Here is a 17456-nt window from a genome sequence, read left to right as displayed (position 1 = left end):
GGGACAAGGAGGCATAATAAAACTGTCAGTAATGTTTTCAGTGTCTGAAGCCACTGATTCAAGTGTACTGGTTAGCATGAAGCAAAATACAATTATATAATAAATATACAGTTTGTATATTTTTAGCTGTTTTTGTTAAATTACAATCATTTTCTCATGTCCACTCTGTCCAAAAAAGAGGACACTCTGCCTCCAGCCTCGAGATACTTCAATGATACTCGGAGTTTACTCAAAGATACTTTATAATTTGAATATATTTAAAGTAGGCCTCCTCTGTATGGATAGAAAATTAATATTTATATTATTTAAGTACATGCTTAATGGTCCTGTGGGTGTAGGTTTGGTTTTAACTTAACTGCTCTCTGTCTCTCTTTTCTCTTCCAGGCACATAAAGAGCCTCACTGCATCATGCTCACTCTACTGAATATGCATTTGCTGACCTGCAAATTAAAATGTTATCATGATTTTTTTCTCTGATTTTTACATTTTATTTTGATAGAATACTTAAATCTGAGACCGCACTTAATATTTAAAAATAACATAACTATGTCACATGAAATGTTATAATGACATAAATGTATAGAAACCTGTAGGTGATGTGCTGCTCTGTAACAGCTGCTGTGAGCTTTTCTATCCTCACCTGAGATTCGGTCTTTCAGTTTGTGTATTTCATGACAGAGAGCCACAGTGATGCTGAAACTATCTCAAAAACTTCGTATTAGGTTTCATTCAACTCCTGAACTCACGTCTAGATATTTCACTATGACATCAGAGCTCACCTGAGAGGCTGCAGCTCACCTGTCTGTGTCTCTGTGCTGCTCAGGCTGCTGCTGACAGGATTTTCAGAATAAAATGATGCCTGATAGTCAAACAAATCAGTTGGACAAGCTGTGACTAGTTTAGCTTATAATTAATATTCATGTCTTACTACAATACAATTAGCAGCACATTAATATCACTTATACTATAATAACTCTGCTCTTGAGCAACTAATGGAAAAGGAAAGGTTGGCATTAAATAGTAAATAATTCTCACACTAATTTCAAAGATTAATGTTTGGATTAATTACAGAACATTCTCAGTTAATCATATGTACACTGTTACTGACACTTTGGTTCTTCTTTAAAAAGGATCAGATGTCTTCATTTGCTTTTGGGATGAATTTTCAATAACATTAAAGTTAACCCCCCCCGCCCCCCCGGGATGCCCCGGACAGGACGTGAAAAGAGGACGTTTGGTCACCCATAACTCAAGTCATAACTCAACGTTAACCAGTCTTGAGAAGGGCTAGCTTACAGTTGTTCGTCCAAGTCTTCTGCCGTCCGTCATGGCGTTCATATTCCCCGCGAGTGTGACGTGACGTCACGTGCAAAGGGCGAATAAAATCGAAGACGCCCCCTTTTGGCTCGAAAGAATACGGCTGTATTGGCTGAGCAACAAATTCGTGAGGCGAGTAGTCAACTTCCACTGAGAAAGAGGAATCGTCTTCCACTTCCTCAACCCCAAAGCTGCTGTCTGTCGGTGGTCTCGTCGCTCGCCATTTTTTTTTAATTTTTATTTTATTTTTATTTTTTGTAAGGTGACGACAGAACAGGAAGGGGGCTGTCACCAGTGAATTTCTCGTTTTTCTACGGCAAGCGGTTTAGCCCACCCAGCCACACCCACCCCGAATTTCAGTAGCCAATAGCTATGGAATTGTAACCGGTTATTTTTTTGCCCGGTGCGGGATTCGATACGTCGCACGGTGCAATACACAATAGCTCCAGTGTCATTGGTGGCAGCGGTGGGATCCGGAAGTGTGCAGATCCTCAGAAGTCTCTTCGGAGCGCGGGAATAACAAAGCGCGAGGGCGCGCTTCCGGGAGAGGGTGACGACTGTAAACTACTAATAAGACCCGTTAGTCCCTAGCTAACGGGTCTGACCCTTCAGTCGAGCGGTTAGTGAGGTCGCCTTGTGGTGCAGTACACCCCGTATCGAATCCCGCACCGGGCAAGAAAATAGCTCGGTTACCGAATCATAAAACCACACCTACCTTTCGGTTGTAATTCAAGCCACCCGTGTTAAAATGTGCTCAGAAACAGCACGAAGATATCTCTTTAAGGATAGATAGAAGAAACTTAAAGGTGTTTGTAGGTCAGTGTTTCTCAACCGGGGGTCCGCGGACCCCTAGTGGTCCGTGGTGTAATTGCAAGGGGTCCGTGAAAATAAAATATCTTTAAAAAAAAGATCCTATGACATTTATAGAAATAGAATTATTTTACTCAAATGTAACTGAGATCTTTATCTACCTAAACTATAAAGGGTAACATGACTTTTTTCTCTAATTACTACTGTTTCACAAGTGTAATTTATTGTATTTTAATAAGAGATCTCGCTCCCGTTTGCATTGTTAAAAGTTACTGCATAAAAATTCTGTTGTTACATATATCTGAAAGTTACTGAATACATATTCTGTTTTGTTACATATATCTGAAAGTTACTGAATACATATTCTGTGTTGTTACACATATCTGAAAGTTACTGAATACATATTCTGTGTTGTTACATATATCTGAAAGTTACTGCATAAGAATTCTGTTTTGTTACATATATCTGAAAGTTACTGAATACATATTCTGTTTTGTTACATATATATGAAAGTTACTGCATAAGAATTCTGTTTTGTTAACTATATCTGAGTTACAACTGAAAGCTCTTATTTTTGCCCCAAAGAGTGAATAAATGCTATAATGCAATTTAAAATGCAGTTTCTACTGTTTCTATCAAATTGCAACCCCCCTCCCCCAAGATCAGGTGGAGGGGTCCTCAGGGTAGATCAAAAATACGCAGGGGGTCCAGGACCCCAAAAAGGTTGAGAACCACTGTTGTAGGTCACTGAGTTCATCATACAAACAATAGGCCGCATCAAAGGGGCCGTCTATGTGAAGAGGGAACGACCATCCCTGAACCTGGGGGGGGGGGGGGGTCCTAAGAGAACAACTGTCACCACCTTATAATGCTGTTAATGCAAACATTCCCAAATCCTCTGTGAATAGTACACATGGCCATTTTAACTCTAGTTAATGGTCACACCAATTTGCACATGACATCAATCGTTTTCGGTCGTTATGCAGCTCTATTGTTTATAAGGGTGCGGATACCTGCAGTTAGTTGAAGCTGAAGAGGTCATTTAGATGAGTGATGAAGGGTTTCTCTCGCAATAAACGTTGTGTCCAGATGAACTGATTCAACTATCTGTGATTTCCTTTCCTGGATTATTGAGCATGCGTGAAGACATGACTCATAAACATGGTGGCAACCTGTGTAATCAAGCCATTACAAATTGGTTGATTTGATTAATAAAATCATTAAGATTGAACATATCCAGATCATAGTCTGCGCTGCTTTTGGTCTACCACCACAGTAGACGACCAGACTATTGACTGTCCCTGTCCATTGAACAAAGGTTTGTAAGATCAAACTCTCTGCTCAGTGTCCAAGACAAATGGGTTTATTTTCAGCTAGAATGAAAATGAGGAGAAAGCACTGAAGTTGTGCTTGTTGGGATTTTGAAAGATTGGACAATAACAGTACTTCTGATGCAAAGAATGGACTCAAGAGCCCCTGGTACACCGCAGTTACAACAGGCTGTGGCAGTTTTCAAGTACTTTTCAAGAAGTCCTTCAGTCACGGCACTTCTCGCTGTAGTGTGGCGCAGTGATCCGTCATTTCAAAATCCAGGTTCCTCATGCAGCACACACAAACGCCACACGTTAGAATCTGCGGTCATTCCATATGAACACTATCAATATGAAGCGAACCCACAAGACCTCTGTGGTGTGTGTCCCTGAAGGATTCACATGAATTGAATACCGCTTTTTTTATGTAGCTAGAGCATACAATAATTTTGGCATTCAGGGACTAAGACTGAAAAAGATGAAATATGAATGATCCCCGTGGAGAAGCTGTCCAATTACTGCACCAGAAAAATTGACAAAATGAAAGGAAGACAAATAAGGTACAAAACAGATAATATAAAACAGAACCTATGAAACAGAAAAGGTAAAGTATGTCAAATAATGATAATAAAACTTACACAAAAAACACAACTAGCAGTATACTGATTACAAATATGATGATCATATAGTGAATAACAGCACGTGTATGGTACAGCAGTTGAAAAGTTATCATCGGGGCTCTGAAACAATGGAATATATTAACCAGAACATGCTATTTGAAAATGTGGACGCTGAAGATTGTATAGATATAAAATATATGCTGGGTGGAGAGAAAAACATGCAAACATTGCAGTAGACAATACAAATATACTGTATGCTGTAAATGTATGGAAATATGAAAATGCAATATAAATAAAATATGTCTATCTTACAAATGGGAGGAACATAAGGGAAGGAACTCTTGTTACTTAGCACATTTCTGTAGCCCATGTACAAAAACCTTGAAAAAATACCTCGATCCTCAACTGTGTGCCAGTGAGAGTCATGAATTTACAAGTGTATATTCTAACCAAACCCTCTGCTGTTTGATGCCCTTAGCTCCCGTCTCTTCAGTTAAAGGCATGCCAATTGGCGAAATGAGCTGAGGTTGCATTTGGGTGGATTAAATCCTTCCACACATAGGTTACTGACTACTGGCAGCTTAAAATAATTTAAAAAAACAAAACAAAATAATAAGTGCAGGTTTTCTTCCTGTGGGCATGTTGGGATGCATACTGATGAAACCTTGGGTATTAAGTTTGCCTTTTCTACAATGAATGAAAGATACTAAGGTATTGCTGATGTTCACAACATGTTTTTCTCCAGCAAAAAAAAAAAAAAAGCTGATGTTCACAACATGTTTTTCTCCAGCAAAAACAACATTAATGTCATTTGTATAATAAATATGAGCGAGTGAAGGGCGGGGCCAAGGATCAAATGGTGGAAGTTGAAGAAGGAAGACTGTTGTGCGGAGTTCAGGGAGGAGGTAAGACAGGCACTGGGTGGTAGTGAAGAGTTGCTGGATGGCTGGGCAACCACTGCAGAAATAGTGTGGGAGACAGCTAGGAAGGTACTTGGTGTGTCATCAAGAGAGAGGAAGGATGACAAGCAGACATGGTGGTGGAATGAGGAAGTAGAGAAAAGTATACAGAGAAAGAGGTTGGTGAAGAAGAAGTGGGATAGTCAGAGATGAAGAAAGTAGACAGGAGTACAAGGAGATGTGGCGTAAAGTGAAGAGAGAGGTGGCAAAGGCAAAGGAAAAGGCGTATGGTGAGTTGTATGACAGGTTAGACACTAAAGAAGGAGAAAAGAACTTGTACTGATTGGCTAGACAGAGGGACCGAGCTGGGAAGGATGTGCAGCAGGTTAGGGTGACCAAGGATAGAGATGGAAATGTGCTGACAAGCGAGGAGAGTGTGTTGAGAATGTGGAAGGAGTACTTTGAGGGGCTGATGAATGAAGAAAATGAGAGAGAGAGAGAGAAGGTTGGATGATGTGGGGATAGTCAATCAGGAAGTGCGGTGGATTAGCAAGGAGGAAGTGAAGGCAGATATGAAGAGGATGATGAGCGGAAAGGTGGTTGGTCCAGATGACATACCTGTGGAGGCATGGAGGTGTTTAGGAGAGATGGCAGTGGAGTTTTTAACTAGATTGTTTAACACAACCTTGGACAGTGAGAAGATACCTGAGGAGTGGAGAAGAAGCATACTGGTACCGATTTTCAAGAATAAGGTTGATGTGCAGAACTGTAGCAACTGCAGAGGTATAAAGTTGATCAGCCACAGCATGAAGATATGGGGAAGAGCAACAGAAGCTAGGTTAAGAGAGGAGGTGATGATTAGCGAGCAGCAGCATGGTTTCATGCCACGAAAGAGCACCACAGATGTGATGTTTGCTTTGACAATGTTGATGGAGAAGAACAGAGAAGGCCAGATGGAGTTAGATTGTATCTTTGTGAATTTAGAGAAAGCATATGACAGGCAGAGGCATCCCGTCAGGACAGGCAAACAAGGCAATTGCTTGGGGGCCCCAAAATATACGTGGGAAAAGGGACCCCCGATGGCCACACATTTAACTGGCAAATTTTGCAATGACAGCTATAAACCCCCTTAAACATCTCAGAAAGGCAGACCGCCCCCCCCCCCCCCCCCCCGTTGGCCACTCATATTGGCGCATTTTACCGTGACAACTGCAAAGTCATAAAGTGACATCCCATAAAGCATAAAGGCACCAGTGTGCTGTCGCTGAAAATAGAAACCTCCTATGTGGGGCCCCTTCTGGTTGTGAAAGTCAGCTAGCTACCTGTAACTGTCGATAGTTACTTACAACGTAACCGTCGTCAGCATGAAACGAACATACTTCAGTGGTAACCAGAAAATTTTAAAAAAGCGAGGGGCGGAGAAAAAGCGACATCAAGGCAGTGTTAAGTGGATATAATTATGCTGAACAAATACACCATGAGCATCTGAGTGATATGCAACCTACTAGCAAACTATTACATATGTTATTGATAGCTGGCTAGCACTAGCTAACTAATGTTATCCAGCTAATGTTAGCTCACAGCTCTCAACATTAGTTTAGCTTACAAAACATTTGTAAAAGTTAACTAGCGATTCATTTGTTAAATATTTAGTTGACATCTGGGTACAAAATACAAGTAAAAAAAAGATGCATGATAATATAGCTAATGTATAAATTGTGCTTGCATATAAGACATGATGGTTAAGTTTGCTAGCTAGTGTAGTAGCAAGCCTAGCTACTCGATATGTTAGCTAGCTACCTTAACTTCACGTTGCACGCCAGTTAGTGAGTTAGCTAATTTCGGAAACATATTCTAACTCTAACTCATTTTAGAACTGACTTTTTTGCCATCTAATTATCTTGTTGTGGACCCAATATAGGTCAATTGCGCTAGCCAGTATTTTCTAAATCTATGCACAAAAATCACTTTCTTGACATGTCATTGTTTTTCATTTTTGGCCTTATAGGAACATTGCTGAAATTATTTCAGCCACTGGAATCTCCATCTGCCACCTCTGACTGTAAGTTTACTGGCTTACTGACCCCTTTTTCTTTCCATCTGATCTCTTTCTCTCTCTCATATGTATTCATATGTATTATTTTTCTTGCTACAGTTCTATCAACTTCCACACAGCCTGTGGTGATGATCAGCTACCTCACCTTGATAACAAGGACACCCTGCCTCCCCATCATCACTCCGACAGAAGGTAAGCATGCTCCAAGTTCTTTCATAATTAGATAGCCTCACCTAGTGAGACAAGTGAACACTCTTACTCTCCTCAAAGAAACTCATACCTCTCTCTCTCTCTCTCTCCCTCTCTCTCTCTCTCTCTGTATGTGTGCATATTCAACTTTGTCACTGACAGGGGATGTACCTGTGGTGGAAGACGATCAGCTACCTCACCATCATAACGAGGACACCCTGTCCCCCAGCGCCAGCAGCAGCAGCACCACTACCACCAAGGGCTCAGAGGGAATCGGAAAAACATGGACAATATCTGACGACCCTGAAGAATGGCCTAGTAAGGTACCAGATACAGAGCGTTGTTTTCTTGTCAGAAGAGGGCCTGTTCAGGTTACTGACCTAGAGTTTACAAAAAATGCGGATAAGATTCCACGTAGATTCACAAATGATAACTACTACAGAAAAATGAAAAATGCGGAAAAGATTAAATGGTCATGGCTACTCTACTCTATAAAAGCAGGTGTTGTCTTCTGCTTTGCATGCACTCTGTTTGGTAAACCAGAAAATGCACTCAGCAAAGAAGGGTTCAGCAAGTGGAGGAATTTAGGGTGTCATCTTAAAGAGCATGCGTTCTCAAAGCCACATGCAGACAACATGAGATGCTGGCATGATTTGCAAAAGAGATTAGAAAGCAACGCAACGATTGCTCAAGTCCAACAACACTTGATGCAGTATCATGCAGAGCACTGGAAGGGCATCATCAAAAGAATCATCACCATCATAATCCATCTAGCTGAAAGGAACCAAGCTCTAAGGGGCCATACAAATGTCTTGTTTGACAGACATAATGGAGACTTTTTAGCACAGATTGAATTAATGGCAAAATTTGATCCGGTCATGAATGAACATGTGCAAAGAATCCAGAACCAGGAAACCAAAGTGCATTACCTCAGCATTAACATCCAAAATGAGATTATTGCATTGGTTGGAGACAAAGTAGTTGAGGAGATAATCAGAAGGATAACTAAGGCCAAATACTACGCTGTCATAATGGATTGCACTCCTGATATAAGCCTCACAGAACGACTCTCTGTTGTTCTGCGAATTGTGAACTGTGAAACATCTGTTGGTGGTTCATTGGCTTTCTCGATGCTTTCTCGATGCAAAAGATACAACTGGAAAAGGCCTGTTCAAGATGCTTCTGGAAAAGCTGGAAAAACACAACCTAAATATTGCAGAATGTCATGGCCAATCGTATGACAACGGGAGCAACATGATGGGACACAAACAGGGGTTTCAGGCAAGAATAGTGCAGTTGAACATCAAGGCATTGTATGTTCCCTGCAGCAAGGCACACTCTGAATCTCATTGTCAGATGCAACAAAATCCTCTGTGCTGTGTATGTCTCTCTTTGGTATTTTGCAGAGACTTTACAACCTTTTTAGTTCACCTGTGTCGCACTGGGCAATCCTGCAACAACATTTCAAGAACCTCACAGTGAAATCCTTATCAGTGACAAGATGGGAGGTGAGGATCGGGGGTTTGAAGGCTGTGCGGTACAAGATGCCAGAGATGGTGCAAGCACTGTCTGCACTGAAGGAGTTTGCTGTGGAAAAGAAGAACTCCAAGGTAATGTCCTCACCTGAGGGCATACAGGGTAAGCTAATTACCTAGCAATTTCTGCTATGCATGTGATCTGGTACAAAACATTGTACCAGATCTACCATGCTAGCAAAATATTGCAAAGCCCCACTCTTCCCTCCAAACACTAAGAACAGAACTTAGAAGAGTTACAAACCACCTCACAGAGTTCAGGGACAGTGGGCTTGCTTCCTGCCAGAGAGAAGCAACAGAAATTGCAGAGTCTAGGGATTGACATGAAGCTGTAACATATAACATATTATATCTGTGACATGTAGTGCCTCCAGTGCAAACTAGAGGTAGCAGTAAAGGTGCTAACATCTAACTAGGTTCGGTGAGGGGTTTGCCTTGACTAACTCACGAGAGGATTTGATGTATAGTTAAACAGTTGACAATTTTATTGCCTCACAACAGCAAAATATACACAACGCTGACTTTTTCTACCCTGGTAGAGGAAATAGGCTAGTGTGTACGAGTTCTTATCTGGTGTCTGGATGAATGATTCAGGCTTGTCAGATGTTTCCTGGGACAGATCCTACGGTAGGCCACCACTTCTATGATCGTCCACAGTCTCACTGGGCTGAGCTCGCCATCACAATCTTCCAAATTCTATCTGGTAGTTAAAAATAACCAATCTAAACAAATAGTGCCAAATAGTAAGTATTTCATTCTATATCTGTTTCTAACATGAGATCTCATTAACTTCTTTTCATTTGGAACATCTTACAATATGCTTTCCATTAACATGTATATGAATTGCAATATAATTACTTAATCGCTACACATATATAATTATGTTACACAAAATCAGTGCAATCACAGTGTAGCCTCACTACAAACCATTTAAGTGCGCTAACCACTTAAACCGAATGGCTTTAACGGCGACAGTGCCACGCATCTTTAATGCTACACAATTCCCCAACGCTTCACTGACTTAGCTAGCGCTTAGCACTAGCTAACTAATGGCGTGAGCTATCTTCTAGAACAGTGGTTCTCAACCTTTTTGGGGTCCTGGACCCCCTGCGTATTTTTGATCTACCCTGAGGACCCCTCCACCTGATCTTGGGGGAGGGGGGTTGCAATTTGATAGAAACAGTAGAAACTGCATTTTAAATTCCATTATAGCATGTATTCACTCTTTGGGGCAAAAATAAGAGCTTTCAGTTGTAACTTAGATATAGTTAACAAAACAGAATTCTTATGCAGTAACTTTCAGATATATGTAACAAAACAGAATATGTATTCAGTAACTTTCAGATATATGTAGCAACAGAATTTTTATGCAGTAACTTTTAACAATGCAAACGGGAGCGAGATCTCTTATTAAAATACAACAAATTACACTTGTGAAACAGATGTAATTAGAGAAAAAAGTCCTGTTACCCTTTATAGTTTAGGTAGATAAAGGTCTCAGTCACATGAGTAAAATAATCCTATTTCTATAAGTGTCATAGGATCTTTTTTCTAAAGATATTTTATTTTCACGGACCCCTTGCAATTACACCACGGACCACTAGGGGTCCGCGGACCCCCGGTTGAGAAACACTGTTCTAGAACATTCAACATGACACAATGATACAATACGTACCAAAGTACGGGCTATTCAAACATTAGACATTCTTATAACCCCGACTGGTTTTACGAGGAGCATCTTAACAGCTATATGATGACCCAGCGTTATCTTCTCCCTTCAGTGGTTAGCAATAAGCTAGCTAGCACAAAAACCTGCTTCACTCACCGGAGTTCCCAGCACTTAAAACTCGACAGACTTTCGTCTCGTAAGCTCACATATGAGATTCTGATTATACGTAACACTTCCCACAATCAAAAAATGTCAATACTCTTAACTTTCTGAGGCTATGTATGATAAAATTCAGTCGTCCGTTCAAGAGCACAACTTCCAAGATGTTCACAAAAAGAAAAGAGAAGAAGAAGAAAAAAGGACGCCTGCGTGTAGCAGTAGTCTCTACTCTAGCGAGTTGCATAGTGCGCCCCTTAAGGAGCGGCATGTCACTACACCTCTAAATCAATGACTATTAGTAGCCCTATATGTCATGTGGGTTACAAACGCATAACGTGTTATATCTGTAACACATAACGAGAAGCACAAGAAGAAAAACAAGGCAGTTTCTATATGAGGGCAGAGAAGAAACGTTGTCTGCACCAGGTGACCTCCTCGTCACTACCAGGTTCTCAGAGATGGGGGAAATGTACAACCTGTATGGTTTTATTTTCTCCAAAGAAGAAATGACAGAGGCATTGAAGACTGGAAGGCTTGAGAAGCAGTCCAACATCTCTCCCCAAGAGAGATGTTGGACTACATATACAAGGAGGACCTTCTAGATCTTTATGGGAATCTGGTGAGAGAAGCTTCTCAAGCCTGAAGCTTATAAAGGCTTATCTGAGGTCCACCATGAGCCAGGAAAGGCTTTCAGGGCTGGCTCAAATCTCTATAGAACAGGAGCTCAGAAGATCTTTGGACCTGGAAGATCTGGCGACAGCGTTTGCTTTAGCCAAGGCACGAAGGCAGCACTTCTGAAAGGTTAGGTCAGGGTTCAGAGTGATCTCACTCACTGTCCCGTCACGTCTGCTTGTCAATCATCACTCTCTGTTTGGAGAGGTACTAACAGTGCCCTGTGGAAAAAAATGAAATGAATGAAAATGAAATTTGAAATGAAAGGAAAATAAAAGAAGACCCTAAAAATAAACCTCAAGAAAACACGAGAGGAACGGAGAGGACAAATACAGGGGAGAAATACAAGCCTGATGATGCAACTTCGATGAAAAGAGAAGTCTTGTCCAACTAGAATGTCAACAAAAAGAAATGGTAATGTTGAATATATTGTAAGATATTGTGAAGACGCTCTAACGTGAAATGCCAAAGCCCATTTGAGATAACTCTCGGGCACTTTGGGGCTTACAAGCTTGATGATATAACTTTGATGAAAATGAAAGAAGACGCTAGAAATAAACCTCAAAAAAACATGAGAGGAAGAGAGAGGACAAGAGGGGAGGAATGTGGTGTTTTATTTGATGTTCCTATTTGATTTGACATGCTGTATTTAGATGCTGTTGCTCCTTATTTTGTACTACTTTTATTTATTATTTTTTAATAAATGATGAGTTTTGAATAGTACAGTTGACTGTATGCATTTTTTGATTGAACTGACTGAATGCATTTTTATGGGGGCATGGTGGGGTGTGTGTGTGGGGAGGGGGGGCACAATTGTCTTCCTTGCCTGGGGAGTCTAGACTTGCCACTGATGACAGGATGCCGAGAGAGGAGGTGTGGTATCGTATGAGGAAGTCAGGGGTTGCAGAGAAGTATGTAGGAGTGGTGCAGGATATGTATGAGGGAAGTGTGACAGTGGTGAGGTGTGTGGTTGAAATGACAGATGGGTTCAAGGTGGAGGTGGAACTACATCAAGGATCGGCTCTGAGCCCTTTCTTGTTTGCATTGGTGATGGACAGGTTGACGGACGATATCAGGCAGGAGTCTCCGTGGACTATGATGATTGTACATGACATTGTGATCTGTAGCGAGAGTAGGGTGTAGGTTGACGAGAACCGGGAGAGGTGGAGGTATGCACTGGAGAGAGGAGGAATGAAAGTCAGTAGGAGCAAGGCAGAATACACACTATGCATGAATGAGAGGGAGGACAGTGGACTGGTCAGGATGCAAGGAGTAGAGGTGACAAAGGCATATGAGTTTAGATACTTGGGGTCAACTGTCCAAAGTAACGGGGAGTGCAGAAGAGAGGTGAAGAAGAGGGTGCAGAGAGGGTGGAGAAGAGTGTCAGGAGTGATTTGCGACAGAAGGGCACCAGCAAGAGTTAAAGGGGAGGATTACAAGATAGTGGTGAGACCAGCTATGTTATATGGTTTGGAGACAGTGGCACTGATGAAAAGACAGGAGGTGGCAGAGATGAAGATGATAAGATTTTCATTGGGAGTGATGAAGAAGGACAGGATTAGGAGCGAGTATATTAGAGGGACAGCTCAGGATGGATGGTTTGGAGGCAGTGGCACTAATGAAAAGACAGGAGGTGGAGATGGCAGAGATGAAGATGATAAGATTTTCATTGGGAGTGATGAAGAAGGACAGGATTAGGAACGAGTATATTAGAGGGACCGCTCAGGTTGGATGGTTTGGAGACAGTGGCACTGATGAAAAGACAGGAGGCGGAGCTGGAGGTGGCAGAGTTGAAGATGATAAGATTTTCATTGGGAGTGATGAAGAAGGACAGGATTAGGGACAAGTATATTAGAGGGACCGCTCAGGTTGGACGGTTTGGAGACAAAGCAAGAGAGGCGAGATTGAGATGGTTTGGACATGTGTGGAGGAGAGATGCTGGGTATACTGGGAGAAGGATGCTGAATATGGAGCTGCCAGGGAAGAGGAGAAGAGGAAGGCCAAAGAGGAGGTTTATGGATGTGGTGAGGGAGGACATGCAGGTGGCTGGTGTGACAGAGGAAGATGCCGAGGACTGCAGAGGACTCTTGTTAGGCGACCCCTAACAGGAGTAGCTGAAAGTAGTAGTGGTAGTAGTAAAATATGAGATTAAAAATTAAATAATAAATTAGATAAAAATTAATGTAAAATGAAAATTTCAGGTTTCTGTAAAGAGAATGGTAGGGCAGCAGCACATGAGACTGACACAGTAGCAAGGGGTGTTCTGGGTAATGAAGTCCTGTGGTTTGACATTTAGAGAGGGCCGGCCTGTGGACGACAACACAACACGGTGACTTTTGAGGAAGTGCGTGAGTCAGCAAGGGAAGCCGGTGAGGCATAAACCTGGAGATCATAAACGCTCCCGGTACTCATAACAGCAAAACGCAGAAGTGCTGGTATGACATACCAGCGGGTACTGGCCCACTTCCAGTGCAGCCTCCGACCCGCTCGTGGTGGAGGACACGCCGCGGGCTGAACCGCCGGAGGTCCTGCACAACGACTCCCAGCCGGCACAGTGTGTCAGCCGAGCTAAAGGGACCTTTAGCAGTGCACTCATTCAACCCGACATTTTAAGGAGCGACACACGGGGGTCATTCCTGCCGGGTGCCGTCACACTTGACAGTTCAGCTGCCTTCTGCACGCCTGCTGACATTAAACTGCTCGTGGACTAACCTGCCTGCACGAGAACACTTGAAGCTGACATTTTACATTATTTATTCATCTTATCTGTTCTCGTTATTTGTATTTGAATATATCTGGCAGCTACGACGTTTTAATTTCCCTCAGGGGATTAATAAAGTCAACTCTATCTATCTATCTGTCTATCTATCTATCTATCTATCTATCTATCTATCTATCTATCTATCTATCTATCTATCTATCTATCTATCTATCTATCTATCTATCTATCTATCTATCTATCTATCTATCTATCCCAGACATATTTTCCTCCTCTACAGCAGCAGTTTATAGCCAGTGCTTTAAATTAAAGGTAGGCTATATCCTCGTCTGGTCAAACAATTTTAACAATAATGTCACATACCATCTCTAGATTAGATTGTAGGTCGAAGGTGCATTTATCCTTTCAGCAATCTATCAGACACACTATCAATCTTTCTATCCACCCAACCATGAGCAAACGTGTGGACCGGGCTGCGATCTGTGCTGCATCTCTAACATGTTACAGATATAATATGTTATATGTTACAGATACAATATGTTATATGTTACAGATACAATATGTTATATGTTACAGATATATTATGTTATATGTTACAGATACAATATATTATATGTTACAGATACAATATGTTATATGTTACAGATACAATATGTTATATGTTACAGATACAATATGTTATATGTTACAGATATATTATGTTATATGTTACAGATACAATATGTTATATGTTACAGATACAATATGTTATATGTTACAGATACAATATGTTATATGTTACAAATATAGTATGTTATATGTTACAGATACAATATGTTATATGTTACAGATATAGTATGTTAAATGTTACAGATATAGTATGTTATTATGTCACAGATATATTATGTTATATGTTACAGATATAATGTTATTATGTCACAGATATGTTATGTTATATGTTACAGATATATTTTGTTATATGTTACAGATACAATATGTTATATGTTACAGATACAATATGTTATATGTTACAGATATAGTATATTATATGTTACAGATATAGTATGTTATTATGTCACAGATATATTATGTTATATGTTACAGATATAATGTTATTATGTCACAGATATAATATGTTATATGTTACAGATATAATGTTATTATGTTACAGATATATTATGTTATATGTTACAGATATATTGTGTTATATGTTACAGATATAATGTTATTATGTCACCGATATAATGTTATTATGTTACAGATATAATATGTTTTATGTTACAGATACAATGTGTTTTATGTTACAGATATATTATGTTATATGTTACAGATACAATATATTATATGTTACAGATACAATGTGTTTTATGTTACAGATATATTATGTTATATGTTACAGATACAATGTGTTATATGTTACAGATATATTATGTTATATGTTACAGATACAATATGTTATATGTTACAGATACAATATTTTATATGTTACAGATACAATGTGTTATATGTTACATATATAATGTTATTATGTTACAGATATAATATGTTATATGTTACAGATATATTATGTTATATGTTACAGATACAATGTGTTATATGTTACAGATACAATGTGTTATATGTTACATATATAATGTTATTATGTTACAGATACAATGTTATTATGTCACAGATATAATATGTTATATGTTACATATACAATGTTATATGTTACAGATATAATGTTATTATGTTACAGATATAATATGTTATATGTTACAGATATAGTATGTTATATGTTACAGATATAGTATGTTATTATGTCACAGATATATGTTATATGTTACAGATATAATGTTATTATGTTACAGATATATTATGTTATATGTTACAGATATATTATGTTATATGTTACAGATATATTATGTTATATGTTACAGATATAATGTTATTATGTCACAGATATAATGTTATTATGTTACAGATATAATATGTTATATGTTACAGATATAATGTTATTATGTCACAGATATACTACGTTATATGTTACAGATATAGTATGTTATATGTTACAGGCAGCAGCCGCCATGTGACCACCTCCACCACTCATCTCATATGAATAGCAACCCTTCAGTCACTGGTTAGGTTATGTTTTTTTTCCTTTTCTTTTCTTTTTCTTTTTTGTTTTGAACGACAAAGCAATATCTTCTTATGGACGTCACTTACAACAACGCGTGAGCGGATAAAAGAGAAAACACTGCTAGGACACCTGCTCAGAAGGACGCGGGTGGGGGATGTAAAGAACGTGATGAGCAAACCGCCTGCTGTCCTTGCTGTGCTGGCTCTGCTGGCTCCGCTGGCCGAGGTCCAGGACTCCAGTCACTCCTCCCCTGGACGCTTCGCTTTGGACGCTATCATTAAGTGTCATAAGACGATGTGTGTCCTCGACAAAACAGAGCCCCGATGTGAAGAGCTTGTTTAAATATTTCTTCCCATTTTGTGTCGTTTTACTTTATCTGTTTATCCTTTTGCAGCCAGGAAGATCTTGAGACACCACAGCTCTTCCTCCAGAGTCCTGCTCAAGGCGATGGCACGAGCGGTTTCACATAAAAAAAAAAAAAAACAATTTGACGTCCGGGGGCGTGGCGGTCTATTCCGTTGCCTGCCAACACGGGGATCGCCGGTTTGAACCCCCGTGTTACTTCCGGCTTGGTCGGGCGTCCCTACACACACAATTGCCCGTGTTTGCGGGTGGGAAGCCGGATGTGGGTATGTGTCCTGGTCGCTCACTAGCGCCTCCTCTGGTCGGTCGGGGCGCCTGTTCGGGGGGGAATAGCGTGATCCTCCCACGCGCTACGCCCCCCTGGTGAAACTCCTCACTGTCAGGTGAAAAGAAGCGGCTGGCGACTCCACATGTATGGGAGGAGGCACGTGGTAGTCTGCCGCCCTCCCCGGATCGGCAGAGGGGGTGGAGCAGCGACCGGGAGGGCTCGGAAGAGTGGGGTAAATGGCCAAGTACAATTAGGGAGGGGGGGGGGAGACAATTTCACACGAAAGAAAACATACAATACTGTAACGTGTATGGAGAGGTAGACGCGTTGGTCCTAGACTAACGGGTCGGACCCTTTAGTGGACTGGTTAACGTTGTCGCTTGAGGAGCGGGAGACACGGGTTCGCGTCCCGGCTGTGGCGACGGTCTCCCAGACTGCCCCCCCGCCCCCGAATTCGCTACGATACGTAAAAGCTCCACCAGAAAACCAGTACAAGACGAGAGGCGAACCAGCGAGATCCATAATACAGTCCGCCTCCAGTCAAGGATTATGTAAAACGGCAACATGTTTCCCGCAGGGCAATTTGTAAAATCCCTTTATTAAGTATTCAGAGAAGGGAGCGCGGGGAAGATAATTTAATGAGAGGATTCTCAATCCTGCCCCCTCCGCTGAACTGAGGGAGCGGAGCAAGCACGGGGCAGCGCGTCTTCACCCCGCCGCGCCGGCGACATGCAAATGAGGGGATGTATAGACTCCCCTGCGAATCACCATA

This window comes from Lampris incognitus, chromosome 11, assembly GCF_029633865.1.
Source record: "Lampris incognitus isolate fLamInc1 chromosome 11, fLamInc1.hap2, whole genome shotgun sequence".
NCBI classification, from domain to species: domain Eukaryota; kingdom Metazoa; phylum Chordata; class Actinopteri; order Lampriformes; family Lampridae; genus Lampris; species Lampris incognitus.
The sequence above is the reverse complement of the archived record's forward strand: the minus strand, read 5'-3'. Positions refer to the sequence as shown.